The sequence below is a fragment of the Antechinus flavipes genome, chromosome 2, assembly GCF_016432865.1.
Source record: "Antechinus flavipes isolate AdamAnt ecotype Samford, QLD, Australia chromosome 2, AdamAnt_v2, whole genome shotgun sequence".
Lineage (NCBI taxonomy): Eukaryota > Metazoa > Chordata > Mammalia > Dasyuromorphia > Dasyuridae > Antechinus > Antechinus flavipes.
The window spans coordinates 372,662,487-372,685,197 of NC_067399.1; the positions used below are offsets into that span (position 1 = coordinate 372,662,487).

The 22,711-nt window shown below is 32.5% G+C and overlaps 1 protein-coding gene across 1 annotated transcript in view; it reads right to left on the reverse strand.

Annotated features, from left to right (window-relative positions):
• Positions 1 to 22,711, reverse strand: part of RCOR1 (REST corepressor 1) — a 105,354-nt gene that overhangs the window by 81,194 nt on the left and 1,449 nt on the right. The gene's annotated exons all lie outside the window — the stretch shown is intronic.

Genomic DNA, 22,711 nt, shown 5'->3' on the forward strand with positions numbered 1-22,711 from the left:
CATAGAACAGTTTTTGTTAAATATTAAGTTCTTTGTCCCAAATCTAAGATGTTTGAATTTATGAATTACTGGACTTCTATGCTCATTTGCTTCTATGTTGTACATATAACTCAATCAATCAATCAATCAATATTATAACTCAATCAATCAATCAATCAATATTCCATTGATCAACCACTTAATTTCTTATCTAGCACTGCATTATTTTAATAATTATTGCTTTGTAGTATAGTTTGAGATCTGGAATTATTAAACGCCTTTCACATTTTGTTTTCATGAACTTCCTTGACAGTCTTGACTTTTATAAGTTCTTGAGATGAAATCTGTTTGTTTTTCTAGTTTTATACAGCAAATCTTAGATAGTTTGAATTGACATGGTACTGAACAAGTAAATTTAGGTAATTTTTTTTATTATATTTATTTGGTCTACCCACGAGTGTAGAAGACCAGTATTGAATAAGTCCATATACAGAAATTACTTGAGATCTGCTCTCTGTAAAAACATGCAGTTCAAAGCATTGGCTTACCTTCTCCCTTTAACAATGAACAAAAAACATGCTCAAGATAAATTTAAGATAATCTTGATGAAGAATACATGTAACAGAACAAGGCATCACAACTATGCTATTTACAACTCTTGTTATGATAATATATTGTTATTGTCAGTTATTGCTATTCATGACTTTTATAATAAGCACATTGTTATTTGTTCATGTCCAAGTTTGAGCTATACATTAACCCTGGAATGTACATAGTGCCACCTGGAGGTAGCTGGTATTGATGCAACATTTGCTTGAATATACAAATTCTGGCTCTCTGGATTAATAAAACAAAAATTGATTTCCACGTGGCTCGTGAATATTAAATTCATGACCAGACTCTCAATATTCACTGGAGCTGGACTCCAACACAAGAGTAATTAATATTTATCCAGTTATTTGTATGCCTTTTTTTGCGTGGAGTGTTTCAAAATTGTTCATATAGGTTCTAGAGGTATAATAGCAAGTAGTTTTAACTATTTTATCCTCTCTATAGTTATTTTAAATGGAATGTCTATCATTTCCTACTTGGTTTATTGACAATAAAGAGAAATGCTAGTGACTGGTGTGGCTTTATGTTATATCCTTCAACTTGCTAGCTAACGTTGTTGGTTTTTTCTTTTTTCTTGTTTCATTGTTACAGCTAGCATTTCTAGTACAATATGGGATAATAATAGTGACAACAGACATTCTTGCTTCACTTATTCCTGATCCAGAAAGGTTTCTTTATCCCTCTTACAAATAATGATCGGTCTTAGTTTTAGATAAATGCTACTTATTATTTTAAGAAAACCTTCATTTATTTCTATGCTTTCTAATGTTTTTATATTTGTCAAAAGTGTTTCCTGTATCTATTCATAGAAACATGATGTTTGTTGGTTTTGTTATCAGTATGATCAATTATCCTTATAGTTTTCCTAATACTGAATCAATCCTACATTCCTGGTATAAAACTGGCCTAGTCATATTATATGACATTTGTGAAAGATTGGTAAAATCTCTTTGTCAGATTTAATTTAAAAAGTTTACATCAATATTAATTAGGAGAATTAGCCTAGACTTTTATTCCTATGTTTTGTCTTTCTAGGGTCTTCAGAGTATACTGAGTCATTTGAAGAAAGTGACAGCTTTGTTTCCTTGTTGCCTATGCTTATTCCTCTAATTTCTTTTTCTTTTCTATAGCTAGTAGTTCTAGTATAATATTTTAATAACGATGGTGATCTTAATCTTTAATCTTTAAAAATTTTGATGTTTCTTTCCCCTTTTTTGTATCTCTTCAACCCTTTCTTGTAACAAATAACTATAATCTAGCATAGCAATTTGACATTAGTTATGAGTCAAAATGTTTTATCTCAAGAAGTGTTTATTTTGGATGGCTTGACTCCTCAAATAAGGAAGAAAAGGAAAGGACAGAAAAATAGCAAGTAGTTAAATGAGAAGGAAAGCTCTAGAGGGCACACCAAAAGAAATCCTTCAACTCTTGATGTAGGATGAAACTTTGTCCTAGAGCCAATCTATTCACCTCTCAAATTAACTTTTCTATTCAGTGGTAACAAAAACATCATCTGTGCTCTTCTATCTTCAAGTTTCTTGACCAAGACTTTGTCATTTCTGCACATTTTTAGGTTTCTCTGGCACTATTATTTGTGTCTATGACAATCACCAGAAGTCTGTAATAATTACCCCTTTTCATAATTCTTGGGAAGTTATCTGTTATGTCTTTTATACTTGTCCCAGGAAGATAAGATTTCATCAAACCCACTTAATCTCTCTGAACCTCAGCTTTTTCATTTGTGAAATTAAGGGGTTGGATATGGATCTGTGCAGTGGACTTATGCACTACATAAAAAGACAACATGAAACCTTCTGGGATATTGTTCTCAGAATATTCATATAGCATTTCTTATATGCCAGGGAATGTGCTAAGTGGTTTTACAAAATTGGTCCTCACCACAATCCTGTGAGGTTCATGCTATTATTATCCCCATTTTACAGATGAGGAAACTGAGAAAGAAAGCAGTTAAGTGACTTACTCAATTATATAGCTAGTGAGTGTCTGAGGCTGGATATACTTGTACCAATAAGTGATAGATCTAACAGTAACATCAAGACAGCAATCTGTTTAAAAGTATGACTATAAATGACATACTTATTTCTATGTTACTTTAATGTTTGAAAGGATTTTCCAAAGTTTACAAAATACATTATCCCATTGACCTTCACAAAAACCCATGAGGTAAGTGCTACTAGACATTCCATTTTGTAGGCAATAAAACTGAAGCTTAGGGTGTTTAAGTGATTTGCCCATAAGTAACACAAGAAGCAGCTAGTAGTAATGTTTAGAGAGTTGGGTCTGAATCACTATGATCTAGTTCAAATTCAGCCTGACGTCTACTGCTTTGCAGTATTCAGGAGTATAAAAATCTCTCCAGATCAAGTATGTCTGATTCTTAATAACCTCAAAAGAAGTTCTATTATATCTGGAATGTTTGTGTTAAATTTCTTAGGAATTACTAATCTAAAAAGATTAGGGTACGATTACTACTTAGAAGGAAACCACTAACCTATTAAATGTGATTCATGGAAAATGAAAAGTAATTGAACAAATGTGTGTTAAATTTTAAAGTACAAATATCTGTATAAAAAAATTTACATATACATTTAAATAACTGTACCAAAAAATTATAAAATCATAAACATTTCCACTGATTAAGTTTAACAATTCAAGTTGAAAGCAGAAAATAACCTCAAAAGTTACGCATAACTCAAAAAGCTTTTTTCAGAAGCAACCTATAATGTTTCACCTTTTTCTAACCATAAAAACAAAGTAGAGAGCCATGAGTATAGGGAAGAAACAATTAGATAGCATGCTAGCATTCTGATCAAACTATCTGTAGACTAAACTTGTATCTGAATTAATATCAAACTGCATATAGACAAGTGAACGAATGTGTGAAAATATAAATATAATCTGCAATTGGATAATCATCCAAGTTTTCAGTAAGTAAAATGACATTTTGGTGCTTAGTGGAGGAGAGACTTTGAAAGTAAAGCTGAGCTCACAAATAATCAAAATGAAATTTAAAATATCATTTGAATGAGTAACCCCACCAAGGAAAATAAAAGACATTGTCCCATGTTTTGAATAGAAATTAATAAAATAAAGACTCCAACTTGCCCTAGGAAATATCTAACACACACACACACACACACACACACAAATGTGAAGACTTTTTATCTACAGCACTGTGATTTTAATCAGTACCTCAAAAATGAACTTATCTCCATACCCACTTCATTAATTGAAGCATGCATGTATTGAGACCAACTATGGCATGTAATGTGTACCATTTACAGGGGAAGATGCAATGTTTACTTTTATATTTCAGACTACGCATTATAACCATAAACATTGCTATTGAAATGTATTCATCTTAATTTAAGTGACAATACTAGAAGTACTGATAAAAATAAAATTGTGAATTTTTAATATAGGATCTTTATAAAGCCATGTGCACTTTAAAAAATTATAATTCAGTTTTCAGATGATAAAGGAATCTACATAGGTATGATAGAAACAACCTGGTAAATATCATTTAGAAACACATTTCTTAAAATATAGGCAACTACATTATAATAGTATACAATGCGTTCTAATCCTGTTGCAAATTTTTTAGAAAGCTAATGTAAAGCAAAAAGAATTATGGTACATGAAGAACAGAATTTAAGTTCTTTATCTACCTGAAAAGAAAATTCCCTGTGGATCACCACAAAGACACACCACATGGAAATTCAGATATAAAAGTACAGATTAAACTTTGTTCACCTAATAAAACTGAGTCCATTAGAGACAAATAAGATTGAAGTCAACAATTCAATTAGTCAAAAGGAAGCATGGGAAAACAACACTGTACCTGAAGTTAAAAGAACGATCAAATGTGACTTCTGCCACTAACTACCTCTCTGTGGTCCTGGGTTAATTCTAATTTTGCTTCCATTTTTTCAATGAAATTACCTTTACTATTCACTTCACAGAGTTAAAAACAAAGTGCTTTGTTATAAAATAACATATAAATGGAATCTTATCTATAAGTTCAGAATCTGTATATAGAACTGGATAGTAATAGAAGAGCTGAAAAGGACCTAACCTTTGGGACCATCTAATCCAAACATTTATAGATGAGGAAACTGCCAACCAGAGAAGTTAATTTATTAACACAGGTAATAAGTGGCAGAACTGAGCATGGAACAAAGGTCCTCTAACTATAAATCTAATACTCTTTCAACTGCATCATGATAATATTGCTGGTAGTTATACAGAAATGTACCATATTACACTTACAAAAGAACTTTTATCATTTATATTCTAAACACATAACAAATTTGTTCTATCATACCAGCAACCTAAATTTTAAGTCTCAAAAGGTTGTCATAGGAAAATTACTTTGTGAAGTGTTACATAAGACTTATATAAAAATTATATTAAAATAATATATATAATATTTAAATAATCTTTTATTTATATTTATACTTTATTTGCTTAAATTATGATTAATATATTTATGTTTATAAATATTTATTTAAATATTATTTTTAAATTTATACACATATCATTGTAAACCATTTTAAAATAACTAGCTGTCAGTGAAAAAGTTCAATCCTCACAATACTATATTTAACACCATTTATTAAATTCTACATTTAACTTAACCATCAAAAACAGTATTAAAAATGGCCAAAAAAAAAAAAAAAAAAAAGTAGAGGTGATGAGGAAAGTTAAGGATTCTCTCTCTCTTTGCACTTTCAAATGGTTTCCTATGGGCTTTTTTGATGAACATCCTATTACATGTTGATGCTAATTCCTTAAAAAAATAACTATATCAGTGTCAAGAAGTTGTTAGAGAATGGCTGAATAAGTTATGGTATATGAATGTTATAGAATATTATTATTCTATAAGAAACAATCAGCAGGATAATATTAGAGTGGCCTGGAGAAACTTACATGATCTGATGCTAAGTAAAATGAGTAGAACCAGGACATCACTGTACAACAGGATTATACAATGATCAATTTTGATGAACCTGGCTCTTTTCAACAGCGAGATGATTGAGGCCAGTTGCAATGATCTTATGATGAAAATCATCTACAACCAGAGAGAAGACTGTGAGAACAGAATGTGGATCACAATATAACATTTTCACTCTTTTTGTTTTTATTTGCTTGTATTTTTGTTTTCTCTCATTTTCTCCCTTTTTGATCCAATTTTTCTTGTGCAGCACGATAATTGTATAAATACGTATATATCTATTGGATTTAACATTTTTTTAAAAACTTGTTTAACATATATTGATTGCCATCTGGGGGAAGGAACTGGGGAGAAGGAGGAGAAAAATATTGGAATGCAGAGTTTTGAAGGGGTCAGTGTTGAAAAATTTTCCATGTATATGTTTTGAAAATCAAAAGCTTTAATAAAAAAAAAAAATCTACATTAGAGAAAAAAAGCACACACCCTAACCTCTGATCTACTGCAAGAAAACATGAAAATACTGCATATCAAGGAATAAGGGCTCAATACAATCACACTGTACATGAGGCATAATTCCAGAGCCAATTAAAAAGAATATTCAAAAAGTGGATTTTCAATTAAGTCCAACTCCCCTAGACAATTCCACAAAATAAAAGACACAATACATTTTAAAGAAAGATTCTGAATAAAAAGCTCAAGATACAAGTGAAAACTGTAGAAATTTTCTTTCTGTATTATTGTAGATGATCAATTCAGGAAGGCAAAACAAGGACACAAGTTTTTAATTACTTAAATTATTTAGGTTTTTGTTTTTAAATATTCACAATCACAAACATTAATGACAAAAATTCATAAAAATTCTCCATTCAAGACAAGTTAACTAGGCCAAATATGTTTGGATACTTTAAAAAATATGTTCTAAAAGTCAGAACCATTAAGGCTTCTTCTGTGTCACTATTCATAGGCAATTATCTCCTGTTTTTTTCAGGGAATTGAAAACTAAATTCCTTTCTGGAATATATCAAATACTATAAGGTCATGGTTTCTGTTTTCATTCTCTTCAAACCCACTCAGGAAAACTATACTCAATCAGGCCAAGCAGCACTCACTTATTCCTGTAATTTGTAAACACTACTTTTAAAGCTAAACTTTAGGTTTAAGCTGAGGGAAATTAGGGTTATCTGACTTATTGCAGTGCAATCAAGTGACCATACTAGAATTCAGTTCAATAAAAGGCAGGCAAAATTAGATATTTGCCCATGAATTTAAGCACATCTTATGGTATTAATGAAAACTTAAACTCATCAACTCTTATATATCATGTCTCTCTAGACAGTTATATGAACTTGCAGGAAATTTGATTCACTAAACTTCCAGGAGCAAAACACAGGAATTTAACTTAAGTTCCCTACAGATTCCCGATATAAATTCAAAGTCATGCCTCCACTCACAAATCAGGTAACTTCTCAATAAAAATTTTTAAAAGTTAAGACTTCTCTACATCAACAAGAACAGGTAAACCTTCTCCAATAGCTGCTTTTTATCTATGAGTCTAGTCTTTGAATTGCAGGCAAAAGAATAGCCATAGAAACTCTTGTGGATATATGAATAAAATAAAGAAGGAAAAAAGAGAAGAGAATACTTTGTGTTACTGGAAAAATCATAATCTCCTGAATATTACACTTCATCTTGGAATTTTACAAAATTTTTCATCATTACAAAATCCTACATTTCAAGGAGGATGAGATAACATGACTAGCCTATAGATGAGTGAGGCTATCAGTCATGAAATTAAAAGGTTATAAAATAATGAGTCAGTTTCAATGAACTAGGTTTTCTTTTTTTTTAATTCCTTGTTATAAGGAATTCATTCATGAAGAGGGGAAATTTAGAGGACATAAAAAACAAAAAGTAACATTTAAAAAGAGAGAGGTGGGCCATTGCTTATTGGGTAAATTTTCAATGAAAGATTTATATAGGGAAATATTGACAAAACTTTCACAAAATGAGAAAATATGAAAGGACTATATCTTGTACTGGTCAACTGGTTACATGAATTGATGAATAAGAATCAAAAATTTAATCATAATAACAACAACAGAGGCTTCTTAATGTCATTCTATGACAATGACTGTTAATAGAACTATGTTATCTTATGAAAAATAAAGGAGTTAAGATGGCAGAGAAGCATAGCAAAGTACAGCCAAGTTCCCCCAATACTACTCCTCCATAAAGATCTAGAAAATGTACCAACTCTTAATCAAAAAATTCAAGAAAAATCAAAGTGAGTCATACTTCCAAGCCTCAGTCAGCATGTGGAAACAGGCTGAGAGGTCTGTGGACACTGGAAACTGTCTAGCCGAGAATGTTATTCAAAGAGCATTCCAGGTTGCAGAAGCTGAAAGAGAACTAAGACTATGTACTAAAGGTGCCAGATACATACATGGAATCCCTAACCTAAAGCAAGGTGCAGAAATGGATGCCTAAGTATTAGTTCTATTGTTCATTGCTTACTAACAGGTCAAAATTCCAAGCCAGACTGAGAAAGGAATCAAGTAATTAGAATCTCAAAACAATTAGTGGGGGAGTGGGGCAGGGAATGGGAAGGTCCTAGCATTACCACATCTCAAGCAGTAATCATCAAAACAATTTAATTCTGGGTTAAGAAATTGAAAGGCTGATCAGTAAAATAGATTAGGGATAAATCCAAAGATACAAACTATTAGATAAGCAAGAGCTTATTGTTCAACAAAAACTGAGAAAACTAGAAAGGACTATGGCAAAAACATCTCAGACCATATATACCAAATATGAGTTCCAAATGGGTATGTGACTTAGACATCAAGGATAACATGAACAAATCAGAGAAACAAGGAAGAAATTATCTGTCAGATTTATGGATAGAGTTCATGACCAAATAAGAAGGTCACAGAAGATAAAATGGACAGTTTTGATTATACTAAAATTTTAAATATTTTTATACAAAAGCAATACAGCTAAAATCAGAAGCAAAGGAGGTAAATAGGGGGAAAAAATTTGCACTGTTTTTGTGAAAAAATCTGTCTCATTTCTAAGATATACAAGAAATTCATTCAAAATTTTCAGAATAAGAGCCATTCTCCAAATAATAATCAAAGAATATGTATGAACTACTGTGACAGTCTATTTTACTTGACTCTTCAATTTTTGTAACTGGGTTTTGTTTTTCCTGCTTTCCCAAACTTTTGCAATTGGGGATGGAATGAGGAAGAAGAGAGAAAGATCATAACTGGAAAAAATTTTTAAAAGGAAGAAAAATAACTTTAAACAAATGTGTCTGCTTTGTAGATACAGTGACACACACACACACACACACACACACACACACACACACAGTAACAGCAAGATTATGGAATGATCGACTATGATAGATAGTGATTCAAGACAATTCCAATATCCTTGGAATAGAAAATGTTATCTGAATCCAGAAAGAACTGAATGAAGATCAAAGCATACTATTTTCATCTTTTTTATTTGTTTATTTTATATTTCTGATAGCTTTTCCTTTTTGTTCTAAATTTTCTTCCATAAAATGAAAATGTTTAAAATGATTGTACAAAGCTAATCTATATGAGATTGCTTGCTGTCTCAGGGTAGGGAGTATTAAGGGATAGAGGTGGAAACTGGAACTCAAAAGACTTACAAAAGTGAATATTGATAACTATCTTTAAATATAACTGGATAAATAAAACACTAAAGGGGGAGAGGGGAGCTTTTCAAAGCAGGATTCTTGATCCTGCCTGAAAAAAGGATTAACTATATCATTATTTTTGGCAACCTAGAGTCAGACAATATCACATTTAACCAGAAGAGGGGGATCATTCACCTCAGGACCTTTTAGTCTAAAACCAAGGGTAAACTGTGAGTATTGACTATTTCAATTTAACATGTAACAGGAAAGCAAGTTACTCTTAGCTTCTTGCTTCAAAAGATGGACTCCTTTTATTATATTCCTTCTTTTCTGCTAGTGAAAGGAAAAATGAAGGTGCCTGCAGAGCAATTTTTATCAACCTTAGAGTTCCAGCTACTAATTTTACATTTAGAGTCATATAGACACAAATGATATAGATAAACAATTAGAATTGTATGCTATGTACTGCACTGTTTTCCTCAATGTCTTTTTATTTGGCTCTTTCCAAAATATGCTGGGTTGACAAATAAAAAGAAAGTAAAGCGTTTCCCTCATAAGATAACAATGTTAGTAAATCAGTATATCCTTGGGTCTTTGGGGCTTTCTAATAGCAGTAACACTGATGCTTAAGTCAACTTTAAATTGATAACACAAAATAGCAAAGTGATTTATAAGTTAGGTCTGCCTATAATCAATGTTTCTTCTCTGCAAAACTGACCAAACCTATGACCCTGGTTTCATCAGTATCCTACTCTTTTAAAATTTATTTATTTTGCTAAGGCAATTGGAGTTAAGTGACTCACCCAGGGTCACACAACTAGGATCTGAGACCACATTTGAACTCAGGTCCTTCTGACTTCAGGACTGGTGCTCTATTCACTGCACCACTAGCTGCCCCAGTATCCTACTCTAAAGAAAATATTCTTACAAACATAATCTTTTATATTTTGCTTTGCTTTCAATGAATAAAAAATGATTTTTTTCCTTGCACATTCCAATCATGGGGGGTGGGGAAGGGGATAAAGGTGAGACTCTTGCAACAAATATAGTCAAACAAAACAAATTCCAAAATTCTGATCATACACAAACACTGTTTTATTTTGTACTCAATCTATTACCTGTCGGGAAGTATGATACATATTTCATTATTATTCTTATGGAATCACAGCCGGTGATCAGAGTTCTCAAATCTTTGAAAATTATTTGTTTTGTTTTTACATGTCATTATTTAAAATGTTTTTGTTCCGCTCAGTTCATCCTGTATCAGCTCATAAAAGTCTTCCCAGGTTTCAGTGAAACTATCCCTGGCACATTAAAATAATATTCTGAAGAAAGTTTAAAATAAAAACTGGGGGAAAGAGTATCTGAGTCACTAATTTACAAAATCACATATACATACATATATAAATATATGTACATATATCTATATAGTACATTCTTTTGAATTATCCATATTCAAAACTAAAGCCAAAAAAAGGACTTATATCTATACTAATTATAACTGTCATTACAGGGAAGCAATAGAGCAAAATATCCTTAGCTGAGTCTTCTCTCCTACTTAAAGCAAAAAGGTCTTTTTTAAAAAACCTTGAAAAAATATGTGATTGAATCCTAATAAAATTTGGTTTCGTGTCTCAGGTAAATATTCTACATTGTAATAACATACTCTCAACAAACTGTAGTAGAAAAAGCAGATATTATTAACAAAATAGCAGAGCTGTTCAGAGCATCTCCCAAAGTCAAGGAAACATGCCTTAATAATGTATTAACACATTACAATCTAGCAGCCAACAATGAAAAGATACCAACAGTCCTTTGAGTATCGCCAATCTCTTATTTGAGTAAATTCTGACAAGTAATTAAGGAACACATAAATTTCTTGTAAATGAGGAAATATACATTTGCAGACAATAAAACTCCCCCTTCAATTAAAAAAATCATATTTTGAAACAAATTCTAATCTTATATAATTTTTCTCAGCTAATTTTAAGTAACTTTCCCTTTAAGGAATTTCAGTTGTAAAGGGAAAAAAATGTAAAGCTTTCTCTCAAGATATGAAATAATGAAACTTTTATTAGCCAACTCCTAGTAGTTAATCAGAATCCTTAGATAACAATGAGCAACTATACTACATTTTTAGGGAAAAGAACCAAAAGTTTAAAAAAAAAAAGGATTTACCCAGAAACAAAACCGACAACCTTTGCAGAATAGTAAATGATTGCCCGTGATCCTCTATCTAGTACTACAACACTGAACATAGTGAACATCTGGAAAAAGCACTAGAATAAAGAAACTTGGTTTTTGGCCTCAATTTTCCCACAAATTCACACTGTGTGACCTTAATCAAGTTTCTACTAAGAAGCTTCAGAGGTCTCATCTGTAAAAAATAAGGAGAGGAGCTGAAATAAGTGCTTACCCTGAGTACCAACTTCACTGCATAGCATTCTTGCTAAAGAAACTAAGAGTTTAGGCCATGATGGGCTAAGCTTATGACACAGCCCAGAAGCTAGACAAGTAAACAGCAATGCTATTGTCATTGATCAGCAGAAGTAATTTAGTCCCATAGTTAGAAGACTTGAGTTAAAGTTCTAACTTTGTCACACAGTGCAGAACTTTAATTAAATCCTCCTTCATATCTTTGTTTCAGTAGATGGCTCTTTAGGTTCTAGGATAGAAAATGTAGCCCATTGCTTCCCCCTCCATATGCTACCTCTGATCCTATAGGGTTCCCTCATCTGGAAAATTATCTGTAAGATAATGCCTTTTTCAATGCCACAACCTGGTAGTATTTTTTTTTTTTTGGTTTGTTTGCTTGTTTTAACTATTCATTTAAAAGCTACCTTAAGTAAGTACAAGTAACAGGGATTTGTGATTTCAATAGCATAATAGATAGCTGGTTTGGGAAACAAGAAGTAGGTTCAAGTTCCAAATCTGAAAAGTCAATCTATTACTGCTTTCAGGAGCAAGACTATGAATTGCAGATAAGTAAATAGGATAAAAGCTTGAAAATAGAGATCTAGAGATGAGTGAGAATTCACTAAAATTCTGATACCAAAATTCAATTATATTCTATAGAAAAAACAAAGCAAAAACAGAAAATAAAACATTTCATTTTTCAATGAATGTAGAAGCAAATTATATTCCCTAACTAACCCCCTGCTATCAGGCACCTTGGAAAGAATCCTGGATTTGGCACCAAAAGACCCAGGTTAATGCCAGCCCTGTCATTATCTTCCTATGTGACTGTGGGCAAGGCACTTGACCTCTTCTCAGCATCCTACACTAGACATCCTCTTACCAGATAATCGAGAGTAGCTATTTAGCATAATGCCAAGGCACACTGCTATGTCCAACACCACTCTGAAACACCCAATTTTAGCTGAGGTCTTAAGAGTACCATTCTTTAATAAGATGCTTTGTCTAAAGTATTATCACCTTAGATCAATTATCCAATATTCATTTCTTTAGTCAAAAGTAGTCAAAAGTCAAGTCAAGATCCAGAAATTAACACCCTACATGCAGTCATTCAAAAGTTAGAATATTTCTAACACCATAGAAAGAAACACAGTAGCAAAATACCTTCCCACAACTCAAACATTTATCAAGTTCTATCATTTAAAAACTGCAGAACAAAATGCTAGGGAAACAAATATACAGGAAGCTTTCAAGGAGCTTACATTCTACTAGAAAGATACAATATGTACACTAACAAATACAAAGTATTTATAAATTAATAGTTATTTCCAAAGGGAGAGCATAATAATGATGGGAGAAAGGGAAAAAAGGGAAGGAGGAAAAGGAGGGAAAAAAGGCCTCATGTTGGCATCTGAGTTCTGTTCTTATCTAAGGCAACTGAATTCTGTAAGGAAGAAATGAAGAGAAGTACATTCTAAGTGTGGAGAACCATTCCTACACAGTCAGAAGAAATATTGTATTTGGTGAAAAGATAGTGGCCAGTCTGACTAAAATAAGACAAATAAATGAATGCATAAAGAGAGTCAAAGTATCTTCCATAATTGCTGTTATCATTCTGTAGCTTCAGTCCTCTTTCTTTGTATTTGGAGTTTTCTCATGAAGGATAAATACTATAGTGATTTGCCATATCACTCTTCAGTTCATTTTACAGCTGAGAAAAGGGAGACAAACAAGATTAAATGATTTGTCCAGGGCCATACAGGTAGTTAAGTAGCTGTGGCCAGATTTGAACTGAGTTACTGCTGAAACCAGATTATACTCATCTCCTGAGTCAGCTAGCTGCCCAATCTATAACTGTTATTCAAGACTTAAGTATTAACTTAAGAGTAGAACCAAAAGAACATTGTACACAGCAACAAGATTATATGATGATCAATTCTGATGGGTGTGGCTCTTTTCAACAATGAAGTGACTTAGGCCAATTCCAATAGACTTGGAGTGGGGAAAGAGCCATCTGCATCCAGAAAGAACTATGGGGAATTATTTTGTGCAGCATGATAATTGTGGAAATTAAGTACAGAAGAATTGTACATATTTAACATATATTGGATTACTTACTGACTAGGGGAGAGGGTGAGGGGAAAGAAAAATTAGGAACACAAGATTTTGCAAGAGTGGTGTTGAAAATTATCTTTGCATGTATTTTGAAAATAAACTTTTTTTAAAAATATCAACTTAATATCTTCAAAATCAATTCCCCTTAGGATCCAGTTCTTCTGTAGCTAAGTCATACTGATCTCTGGAAGATTATTACAAGGCATTATTGGCAAGAGAAAGGGAAAGGGTACAAAGAACAACCTTCTGACTACCACTTCTTGAAATAGACTTCAGGTTCTCAGCTGACAGATTTAAAAATAATATTTTCTTCATAAACTCTTTAACCAAAGTTCATAGTTTTCTAGTAAAGGTCTTTAGCACACACAAAACTGTAGTATATCTTATTTATAAGATAACAAAAATATCTGGGAGGAAAGACCCCCAGGGTTTCTGGCCAAAGTAGAAATGACTGATGTTTACATTCAATGTGAGTTAATCAGGACCCAATCAATGACTAAAGGGATCACCTTTAAGAGATTCTTTGTCTCAATTACTACTTTTTCCCTGAGTGCAGACTCAAATCAAACTGAAGGTTGTTGAAGACCTTAGCTTAAAAAGGCCAAGGTCTATGTCTAGGGCCATCTCCAGTGGTCCTGATAAATATTTGGCCACTGAATCCAGATGGTTCTGGAGGGGAAAGTGAGGCAGCCCTCCCTCACTTAAATTCAATTCACTTGCATGTCATTACCTTCCTGATGTCATGGTCCTCTTCTAAAATGAAGGACAAACAAGACAACAAAGAGATGTTAATGGAACTGGTAAGGGAAAAAACCCTCATTTTTATTGGTATCTAACTTTTTTCAAAATTAAAAATTAAATTATAACAAAGTCTCTTTAAAATTCCCCAAATTTGTACTGGTTTGTTTTTTTTTTAATCTCTTCACAACAACTCTCAACAAACTTCCTAATTGCTCCAATGTGATAAAATAAAAAAAATGCTAGGTTTAAAGTCACAAAGTCTTGGAGTCGAATACTGATTCTACCATTTAAGCAAGCCATTTAAGCTCTTTGGGACTGTTTCCTAATCTTTAAAATGAGGAAATAGAAGCAATAATCTATTAAGATCCCTTCAAGCTCTAAGTCTATGAACTATATATGTGGGTTTCAGCAGTTCAAAGGAGAAATTGTAAAATAAAGACCTCTGATAATCAAACATAAAATACTCAAACCTTAAGGATCACAGAATAAAAACCTCATTAATTCAGACTCTTATATTACTTAGAAATTCCTATGACCCATGAGTAGGATTTAGATATTTGGAGATTTACTTTTTTAAAACATCTTTTCTATTTTTGTTCGCAATAAAATAAGGTTCTCTTAAGCAAATTCATAATGTACTTATCTATTCAGCAAAACAGACCTTTAACATGATAAACATGCTATGTCAGATTGTATGTAGTTAAATATACTAGAAAATAGAAGAATTGTTCAAACTTCATTTACTTAGACTTACTCATTTGAATTAATCAGTGAGCTTTTACACTAATTTATTCTTCTAAGAATGTTATTTTATGTTTAAGTGAACCAGAATTTATTGCTCATCTATTAAACTAATATTTTAAAATATTTATTTTACACAAGTTTTTTCTCTTCTGAAAACTATGTTAAAGTATATTATTTTTACTAAGAAATCAACTAAATTTACTTGCGCTAATAGTAAATGTAAAATGAATTCACTTGTATAATGTATTTAAGTTAAGCTTTGGATTTTCTATACTACTTAATATAACTTAAATCCTTCAGTCTCAGGTAGAAGTAGTCTTTGTTGCCATGGCAAACCCCTTTATATGCACCTTTGATCTCATTCCCTCCCCACCTCTATAGCAAATTGTTCCTACTCTTACTATACTTCCCACCCTTCAACTTCTATCTACTGGTTCCTTTACTGAAGTCTACAAAGGTGTCTATACCTCCCTCATCCTTTAAAAAAAAAAACAATCACCACCACCCTCACTTGGTCCCAACAACCTGGCTATCATATCACCATTATCAAAAAAGACAATTGCTTATTTCTAGATCATCTATAAAAATTGAACAGGGTATGTATAAAGAAAGTTATACACACGTGTTTTTAAAAAAATCAACTTGATAAACATATGATAGGGAAGATATGGCAGGTATATCTTGTGAAAAAGAACAGAAGGGTTAAGTGGATTGCAAACTCAAAAGGATGCAAACTCAAAACTGACAGTCAATACTGTCAGCTCTAAGGGAAAAAAAAAAACTAATGCTATCCTAGCCTGTACTGAAAGGTATAGTGTCCAGTATGAAGAAACTAACACATTACATTTCACATTGGTCAGACTATATAACTAATCCATTTGATTCTGGGAGCCACATTTGGAAAAGATATATTGGAGTATGTACAAAACACAGAAGGGCAAGAAGACTAGAGAACGTGCCAAAATTAGAAGTAAAGAATTTTAGGTCTATAGAAGAGACAACTTGATGATGATAGAGAGCATGACTGTGACATTAAAATGTTCAAAGATCTCTCCTATAGAAAGGGAATTAGACTAATTCTGCTTTTCTCCAGAAAGCAGAACTTGAAATGATGCAGAGAGGCAGACCCAGACTCAAATTTAAAAACAAAGTTTTTAACCAAAACATTTCAAAAAATGGAAAAGACTGGCTAAGGAAGTAATAGGATTTCCTCTCACTGGGAGTCTCAAATAGAAGACTAACTACTTGTTAGAAGGATGTTGATATTTTTGATCAAATACAGGTTAGATTACCTGCATATCTATAACCTCTTTGAGTTGTTAAAAAACAAACCAAAAAACAGTCTGTGGAAAACCTATTTTATTAAATGGTAACCAGTAGTTCTGAAAAACACAACAAACTGCCCTAATAAACATTGGCCAAGAGGCAAAGCACCAAAGTCAATTTTCAACTCTATTCTTTCCCAAGTCATCACTCCTATATTATACTCTCTTCTTAATCGGAACACTTCAATGTATCAATTCAATTCTACAGTAACTCTGCCCAATAATCCTTGCCCCTTCATTATTATCAATCCTTGCAAGCTCCAACCCTGGATTGCTTCCACTATCCCACTCCTTTACTCCTATGTACCTTTGCTAAACAGAGTTACAAGAAAATGATGGGGACGTATTACAAATATATTATCTAATCTCAACTGGGACCTCACTGAAGCAAGAAAAATATTTTATTTCTACCTGATTCACTGTCCACTCTCTGAAACTTTTCTTCTCTCCTCAAGCCTCCTGCTGTACCCCTCCCCTTAGTATCTTCTTAGCCTAGAACTTCATATCATAAATAACAAGAAAAATTGAAACTATTCCTAAGAATTTCTTCTTCCCAATTTTTTTCCATCTCCTTCAGTCTCAGATAAAGAGGTGGTCCTTGTTGCCATGGCAAATCCCCTTATATGCACCTCTGATCCCATTCCCTCACAACCTCTATAGCAAATTGTTCCTACTCTTACTATCCTTCCCACTCTTATCTTCAACCTCTATCTACTGGTTTCTTTACTGAAATCTACAAAGATGTCTATACCTCCCTCATCCTTAAAAAAAAAAACAAAAAAAAACACCACCCTCATTTGATCCCAACAACATGGCTATCATATTTTTCTATTTCCTTCCTCTCCATCTCTTCTAAATGCTCTACATTCTCTTAAATTAGCTATGACCTCTTAATTGTCAAAGTTAATGGCCTTTTACCAATCCCGATTCTTTCTGACTTTTCTATAGTATATTGATCACTTTCTGAACACATCTTTTTCAGGGTTTTCTTGTCATGGTTCTCTCAGCTGTCCAACTGACTCTAAGTCTCATTCACTAGCCCTTTCTTTATGCCACACACCCATGATCCCTCAAGACCCTATTCTAATCCCTCTTCTCTTTTGATTCTCTCCTTTCAGCTCCCATGGGTTCAATTATCATCTCTATGTAGATAATTACCAGTTCTACAGATCTATCACAAATCTCCACAAGTAAAAGTTAAGCATCTCTAAGTACCTTTTCAACATTTTGAACAGGATGTCTAATAGGCAACCCAAAACTTAGCACCCCAAATCAGTACATTCAAACAGAATTCATCATCTTTCTTCTTAACTTCCAAACTTCCTAAACACTGCCTAGGAGGGGCTATGTGACATAGTAAATAGAGCCAAGAATTTGGAACCATTAACACTTGATTTCAAATCTAATCTCAGGTACAACATAAGTGACTCTGGGGAATGTTGTTACTCGGCCATTTTCAGTTGTGTCCAACTCTTTGTGACCCCATCTAGGGTTTTCTTGCCAATGATATTGTAGTGGTTTTCCATTTCCTTCGCCAGTTCATTTTACAGATGAGGAAACTAAGGCAAACAGGATTAAATGATTTGCCCAGGGTCACATAGTAAGCCCGAAGCTGGATTTGAACTGGGAAGATGAGTTTTCCTGACTCCAGGCCCAATATGTTATCCATTGTACCACCTACCTGTCGTCCTCTATATGCCTCAGTTTCCTCATCTGTAAAACCTCCCAGGTTTGTGGTGAGGATTAAATGAGATAATATTTGAAAAAAACAATTAGCATAGTATTGGAACATAGTAGATGCCTAAAATTAAAATTTAATTATCACAGTTGTGGGTGCCATCATCTTTCACACTATCACTTTGGCCCAAAAATTCACTCCACATATCCAAAGTGTTATCAAATCCTACTTCTACCTTCACAATTTCTCACTTATGCAATCACAACTCTAGTTCAGGACCCCATCATTTCTCACCTGAAACACTGAAAGAACCTGGACTCCTGGCTTCAAATCTCTTTTCACTTTAATCAAGCTTCTGCTTAGCTACTAAAATGATTTTTCATGTATATGTCTGAGCATGTCATTACACCTACAAAAATACCAGTAGCTCTCTATTATCTCTAGGACTAAATTTAAAAAGAAAAATCTTGTTTGGTTTTTAGAATTCTCCATAATCTGGCCCAGTCTTCTCACACTACTCCACTCTAATACTCTACTGGTCTACTTTGAAGTACTTCTCTCTCCCAACTCTCTCTCTCATTTCCATCTCTATCTCCCTATCTAGTAAAAGTTCCCTAGTCAGTCAATAACATTTATTAAGCACCAACTATGTGTCAGGCACTGCACTTATCACTGGAGATACACAAAAAGGTAAAAGACAGTCCCAGCTCTTAAACTCAATCTAATTTAGAAGACAACATCAAGTTGTACAAAAAAGTTATACATAGGATTTATAAACAGTATACATATGTATGTGTGTATATATATATATATATATATATATATATATAATATATATATATATATATATATGAATGAACAGGATAAACAATCAACAGAAGAAAGGCATTGGAGAGTCAGGAAAAGCTTCCCATAAAGGTAACTTTATCAAGGACTTAAGGGGAAACCAGGGAAGCAGGAAGACAAGAATTAGAGAAAAACATTTCACTGACTGGTCAGTGAAAATACAGAGGAGCTGGGAGATGAGTGTTTTCTTAGAAAAGTAAAAAGGATAATGTCACTAAACTGAAAAATAAATGCGGTGAGAGGAAAGTAGGGTATTATGACTAGTAAGAGGGCAGGTTATCAAAGACTTTGAATGCTGAGCATTATATTTTATAATATAAAAATACTTTGTATTTTTATTCTGGGGATAATATGGAGTCTCTAGAATTTACTGAGTAAGGCAATGACATACTCAGATCTGCTCTTTGGGAAGACCACTTTGACAACTAAGTGGAGGATGGAAATGCCCTTCTTCTACAGCTCTGCTTCTTAATTTCCTTCAATACTGATTTCAAATTGTATCTTCCATACAGGCTATTTCCCTCATCTCCCTTTCTGGATTACCTTCCCTCTACTCTGTCTATATAACTGGTATATATCTAGTTATGTATGTGTTGTCTCCCACATTAGAAAGAAGGGACAGGTTTTTTTGGGGGGTTTTTGCCTTTATTTGTATCTACAAGACTTAGCTCACTACCTGACACACATAACAAGGACTTAATAAAATACTTATTGACTAACATCCCTGAAATACATACCACTGAAAAAAAGACAAGAGAGAATTTGATAGCTTTACTGGACTACAGAATAGCAAAGAGCAAAGACTTTAACATATTACTATTAAACATACTAATAAAATTACAGGAGTTTTCACATTTACATATGTAATCCACATTAACTCTTTCAAAATAATAGCCATAACTTGGAAACACATTGATTAATTAATAAGCAGATTGGATGGAACAAATCAAGCACTGGACTATAAAACTCAAGATAATTTTCTTTGTGATAGCTAAAATATATTTAAGGAGAATAGTCAAAGATAAAAATTTAAAGAAACTCATACAAGACAGCCTAAAAAGCATCACTGAGTCCATGTGATCCAAATTCAGAAGATAATCCCTTTCTTCAAACAAGTCTAATCTACTAAGTGAAAGGTTCATTTTACTATACTACACTTTCAACTTTCACATATTTTTTTATTCTGAATGCTAAAACCTTTCTTTCCAAGGTAAACAGACAGTAATTAAGATGACTTTATAACGGATTTTTTCAAATAATACTCTATTAATCTAGCTTAGTACTTAATTAAATTTTAAGAAGTAAATCAACATTGTTATTCACACATCTTCTTGACAGGATGATTGTATGCCCCAAATGATCTATGATCTATTAAAAAAGGGGGTGGGGGGGAAGGCCAAGGAAGATTAGTCTTATCCCAACTTAATAATTTAAGTTATATAGTGCCATTAAAAACCTTAATGGAAAAATATACTGTAGATAATAAGACAGTCTAAAAATTACTGCTAGCCAGTTATCCCTGTTATCCTTTACTATCTTACATACCCCCAAATACATTACACTTAAAAAGTAACACTTATTAAATCCAATTTTCACTTCCTCCTTACTGATATCTAGTAGGGAAGCTACAGAAGAATAACAATGCCAAAAAGTTAAGTAGAAAAAGCATTAAGGAGTGTGAATAATCTTAAAATGAATAAACTTCCCTTAAGAGTAGTTTCCAATACATAACTAGTCTAAAAGAAAGGAAATAGTTTAAGAGCGAATCTAAGTTTCCAAAATTAATTTCTTTCCTTCCCCTGTATCCCAATTATTTGTTCCTGAATTTTCTTAAGTATAGACTACTAGGCAAGAGAGTCATTAGTTGTGAAATTACAGTAAGGCCAAACACAACCTTTAACCAAACATTAATTTAGAACCAATACCAACTTTCTGAAAGTCACTATACAAATAAAGTATTATTTGAAATTTATTATTATAACTCAAATTTTTCATTTTTGTTCAAAATAGCATTCAGAAATGTTTACATAAAACAAGAGACAAATTATTCTATTTACCTGAACAAGAACATCTACAATGTTTTACTTTTACTTTATCAACAAGGGGCTTATTATAGTAAGCCCACATCAAGTAAATATTTATTTACTTGAAAACTTTTAGGCAACTAAAATATATTACATATATTCTTCCATGGGAGAATATACAAGTCAAATCCTCAAACTGCTAATAATGCAATCAAATATGAAATGATAAAGTCAGACCAGATATATTCAGCTAAAAAGCAAAAATTTTTTATCTTGTTTAGCTCCCAAAGCATCTGCCACATTTTCTTGTGGCCCACTTAAAACATTTAAGTGAAAGGTTTCAAATAAATGTAACTAAAATGTATCAACATAGTTACAACTTGTTAAAACTAGAAGATTTGAGAAGATTATTGAAAAAATAGACAATATTTTGTGGATACTTGGTGACAAGTTTTATTTTAATATGCAAAAGAAATGATGAGCTTGACCTACAAACTGAAGAAAGGGTCAACTGTAACCAAAAAACAATATACCTCCCCTGGTGGCTGACTAAGGAATGGAGAAGTCATATGTAAGAATGGGGGAGGGAGGGAAAAGAAAAGGGAGAAGGTAGAGGAGAGAAGAGGAGAGAGGAAGCATATCTTCCTAGATCTGGTCTGTCATTCAAACAAATGAAAAGTGACTATAAAAAGGGGAGAGGCACTCTCAAAATTCAGATAATAAAAATTATTACAAAGTAACATGGAGGGCGTTTTTTTAAAAGCACAAGTCTTTATGTACTGTCATCTACACAGATTAAAATGTTTATTTTCAATTTTAAAACATTGTTAGAAATTATTAAAATTTACAAGGAAAGATAAAATTGCAAGAAAAAAGTGCACAACCAAAGTATAGGTGAACAGGACAAAGTGATCTCCACTAACTGACTTCAAATATCAAATCACAATAGGTACTAAAACCTTCACTAAAAAGTAAGAATTCTACCTATTTCCATGACTGTTTATATACTGTAGAAAAGAAGTTATGCATCATTCAAAGTTTGAGCCAAGAATGAATTAATTCCAGGTCTAAAAACCCTAGCCAGTAAGGATGTTTGACTAAGAGGTCAAGTTTTATTTTTTTTAATAAAATTTCTTCCTTTTAAAAATTCTATATACCAATATGTCATGTAAACTGACAAGCTGAAATCTCAATATTAAAATCTAAATAAAATTCTTTTGTCTGCATGTAAATTTGTTCCTATATCACTTTAAATTATCTTGCATATAACAGCCAAGCAGGCAATGTTTCTAAAATGTTCTGTTCTTGTTTCTGGGGGGGGATGGGGGGGTGGATTTGGGGCTGGTTGTTTTTAGATTAACGTATTCTATAAGATAAGACTTTTAATTATTTTATTTTCAAAACTTGTTCTCCATTTACCAACACCCCAAAGGGGAAAAAAACATTTACAAAGAAGTCTCAAAAAAGAAAGAAAAAGCAACCTACTATATGAGATTCTCTCCTGGCTATATAAGCTTTTCTTCTTTTTCCTGCAAAGCGCCCTCTGGAAAACCCAATTCTCTCATAAACTGAAACAATATGTATTTT